The sequence below is a fragment of the Artemia sp. Qi Xiang Cuo genome, chromosome 14 (assembly GCF_049724085.1).
Source record: "Artemia sp. Qi Xiang Cuo chromosome 14, ASM4972408v1, whole genome shotgun sequence".
Lineage (NCBI taxonomy): Eukaryota > Metazoa > Arthropoda > Branchiopoda > Anostraca > Artemiidae > Artemia > Artemia sp. Qi Xiang Cuo.
The window spans coordinates 11,294,414-11,299,130 of NC_142807.1; positions in this window are offsets into that span (position 1 = coordinate 11,294,414).

A 4,717-nucleotide genomic window follows, 5' to 3' on the forward strand; every position below is an offset into this window, starting at 1 on the left:
AAAGAGATCGAAGGGCAATAAGCCCCCCACGTCCTTTTTTCCCCTAAACCATCCGATAAAAATTTTGATGATAGCCATTTTGTTAAAAAGAGTTCAAACATCAGCTCATAAAAACTCCCGAGGTGGACACAAACACATTTTTTTACTTTGATACTTTTATGAACATTTGATTTTGAAAGATAAAGTTTGATTTTGAAATAGGGTATTTTGAAAAACTTTAAACTTTTTGCAATAAATAAACGAACAAAAGTTAATTAAAAAAAAAACTTTCCGAAAATGAAGTTTTTTAAAGAAAAGTAAAGGTCATTTTAGACTTAAGACAAGCAGATACAAATACCTGTTAAAATTCAAACTCAAAACGACCAGAAATTACTATTAAAGAATAAATGAAACCCAAAACGAAGAGAAATTAAATAAACAATCATAGCAAGAAAAACATACAACGAGTAATAATATAAATGAACAAATAGATCTTAAAGCGAGTAATGCCTAAATTGAATATGCAAATCAAACTTAAAACGAAAAAAAATATTTTGCTATTGAAGTATAAATGAAACCCAAAACGAATAAAAATTAAATAAAGAATCAATGCAAACAAACATATAATAGATACTGATGTAAATGAATAAAAAAACCTTAAAACGAGTGATATTTAAATTGAATATGCAAATCAAGCTTGAAACGAACAAAAATCACTACAAACAAGAGTTTGGGTATTGCCTCCTTCTCTCACTGTAAAAGTCTGAAACCTACTGCGGCATGGCGCTTTACTGAAAACTATGTGTCTTGAAGACTCTTGGAAAGTCTAAACGAAATCAAATTGAATATTTGATATATAATGATATTAAATTGTTTAAAGATCCATCAGTTCGAAATTTTATTTCACTGTAATCTTATTTTCGTTTTCAATGCTGTAAGAACTGGAAAAGAAAAATATTTGGAATATAATTCATTTTCAGTAAAGCGCCAATGACACAGTAGTCTTTAGGTTTTTAAAGTTAAGGAAGGGGACAACTTTAGGGGTCTTGGACAATTTTAGAAAGGACTAATAAATTAAACTGAATATTTGATGTATAATGATATTAATTGCTGAAAGATCATCAGTTCAAAGTTTACTGTAATTTTAATGTTTATTTTTAATATCAAGTACAAAAGAAAATATTTGTAATACAATTCGTTTTCAGTAAAGCGCCATGACACAGTAGGTTTTTAGACTTCTACAGCGAGAGATGGAGGCAATACCCAAACTCTTGTTTGTAGTGATTTTTGTTTGTTTCAAGCTTGATTTGCATATTCAATTTACGTTTTGGTCGTTTTAAGATTTATTTATTCGTTTATATTAGTATCTATTGTTTGTTTGTTTGCATTGATTCTTTATTTAATTTCTGTTCTTTTTGCGGTTCATTTATTCTTTAATAGTAATTTCTGGTCGTTTTAAGTTTGGATTTTAACAGGTATTTGTATCTGCTGATGTTAAGTTTAAAATGGCCTTTACTTTTCTTTGAAAAATTTCTTTTTCGGGGAGTTTTTTTAAATTTATTATTTCGAAAGGAGGCGTGTTTTATCCTCGGTTTTGAAAAAGGCTATGGGTATATAAGTAAAAGCTTAGAACAATAAAAAAAGAATAAAGAATCAATATGTGCATGCAAATTGATAAAATGGGCGCATCAGCAATATTTTAGAAACAGCATATGATATTAAATTGAAACTTTCAAGGAAACAACTACTAATATTGCTACTACTATTGAGCTAAATCAAAAGAGTTTAGAATCATCCACTTCGTAAAAAGGGCATCCGCGTAATATCCAAGGTAAAGTCAATGGTATTACGTAGGAATGCAGCAATGTCCTCTCATCAATGGTTTACGGTATTAAGGTGAAACTTTCAGGGATTTAACGAATACTACTACTTCTAAAACTGAGCTAAATCAAAGGAAAGTTAGTTTATACTCTCAGAATGGCATATATTCAATATCCCAAGAATAGGATAGAGCATTAAGTTGGAACTTTCAGGAAAAGTTTTCAGTGTAAAAAGGAGAATTTTTGCATTTTTGACTCTGAGATTCAGTGTGGCAATTAAGGAGAGATTTTGCATGATCAAAATGATCTTAATGCTTTAATAAAAACTAAAATAATAATCATTAAAAATCACCTTTTTTAGGAATGAATAAATCTAAGATGAGGGAAAATACAATTTCGTTTTGATGCCCATGGTGCCCAAATTATACATTTCTCTGCCTTGAAAATGCCCAACAGTACCCTCGCAATATACATTTAGAGTGGAAATAAGAAATTTCCACCATTTTCTGGTGCGTTTTCGGGGCAAGTCAGATGGGCTCTGGACTGAATAATAAGAAAAAAATATTGCTAGAAAACTCACTTTCACGAATATTTGATTCAAGCTCAGAAGGCTTGAAATTTCGATTAAGCTGTTCAGATACGCCTGGAGAAACCACCAAAGGAACATCTTCCTGTTTGGGTGATAAAATAGGATATTTCCTTCCAAAAATATCTTCACTAAAATCTGGGAATGGTTCTTCAACTTCTAAAGAAAATTGAAAATCAATTAACATTAAAACCCTCACAAAAGTAACCCTTCTGTCATTTAAAATTATAAAGAACAAAAATATTCATTACATGGGTACTTCAAAAATGAAAAAAGATAACTTAATAGCAAAAAAATCGAAAACAACATTTAGACATTAAATTAGATTTAATGTAATTGTAAATTAGACATGTGATTTTCTAGTGGAACATGACAGAAAAGCATCTAAAAACACTTTCTTGATTCTCAAGACTGCAAAAACTACTGGTGGAACTCAGCCAGATCTCTCGGCCTTTTCTAGATAAATTTATTTTAACAAGTGCGTTTATTCTAATAATTTCTCGTTGGCCTAGTTAAAAAGCGATTTTCATGAATTTAGAACAAATTTAGAAAGAGGAAAGTTGGAAACACAGGTAGGAATATTCGTGTAAATATTTTAGGTTTGATAGAAAGGAGGAATTTGCACAAGAATTATTTGAGTGATATACCATTTGAAAATAAGAGAAATTTTGGGAAATTGGAAAGCATTAAAATAAGAGTTAAGGAGCTTTGAAGTGTAGGTAATTGATAAAATTGGATGTTAATGAATGGATGTTAATGAAGATTTATTTTATGAGGATGTTTTTATGACAATACTAAAAGGATTAAAAAATAAAAAGCACGTGATTGCAATGTAATTATGGCAGAACATTCTCAGAATGGTTCTGGTCTGTTGGTATACCATCTTTCCTTGTCATTCCACATACATCCTGTTCGTTATAGGATTTATTTTTTATCATAGCATTATCTGTTATCATCGAGATTTATCGAATTGATTATTTTAATTTTTGGTTGTTCTGGCCTCTCATTGATAAAGGCTTATGTTCGTTTCAAGTTGGTGTTATTATCAGACATTATTTTCACTGGTCATAAATTATGGCTCTTAATTTTTCCTTGAAAAACTTTTCCAAAACCCTCTTTTGGATTAATCTAAACATTCAGAACGATTATTTCAAACATTCTTCCCATGTAACAACCTCACAGCATAAATTTGACAGCAGAGCAAAACAGTGCAGTTTGGTTGACTAAAATCTATTTCTTTAGACCAATATTTGGCAAAATGGCAGAACCTTATGACCCTGAAACAGGAACATATAAGAACATGAATTCCCACCGAGGTATTAATACTTTTCATGCTGCAACATAATGTTTTTGTGTTCTAGTTGCTCTGTTCACGATAAAACTCTCGGACAGATTGCTGTTATCACAAATTAAGTAACCAAATTAAAATAAATTTATTTCATAGCACTCCTGTCCAAGGCTATCTCAGATATTCGATAATGACTTAATTAAGAATTTGCATTTAGGAGAGGAAGCAATGACCCTTACCATTAGTTGGAGGATATCTAGACCATTGTATTTAAAGAATACCGGGATAAATCAAAACTAAACCAAAGCATTAGAACTAATTGTCAATCTATATCTAGACATACTCTATCTAGATCTATATCTTGAAAAATATCTAGATAAAATAAGACAGAAACAAATATTGGAAACAGGTGTGGATCTTCACAGTTAAAATTAAACCACTATTTTTTCATCTTAAGCTTAAGACATGTCAATACTTGATACAGTAGATTATCGAAGGGGGGGGAGCAACTACCCCCTTCAGACCCCGCTCCCCACCCCTCAGCTAAAAAGAATTTTTGCAAAAAAAATATTGTCAAAACTAAGATAAGCCTGAATAATTCAAGCATCCGGAGAAACAGGTCAGTTTTCTTTGACCTTTAACTGGTCAGATGGGGTAAAAAATTACCCCACGTACTTTTGTTTTTGGAGATTTCTCAATTGCCCCTGGGGCTACGCCATCGTGGTTCCGTGTAATCTTCAAATACCTCACGGAGAATCTTTGGCGAGTCAGTCGACCTACTACGTCCATCCAGAAAGGAAGTTAGGGGGTCTGGGGTACTTTTTTACCCCATCCGACCACTTGCGTAACAAAAAAAAACTTAAAACTGTCAGGGTCAAATATTTTGAAAAACGGTTGTTAGAGACTCAGAATGGCTAACGTTCGATAGGGAGACTATAGTTTGCACAACTACCATCCTTTATCAATACCAATACTGGCGGTCTTGCAATCTTTTTAGTAGTATTTTAACGTTTTTAATGTTCCAAAAGTATTTCTTGCCAAGAC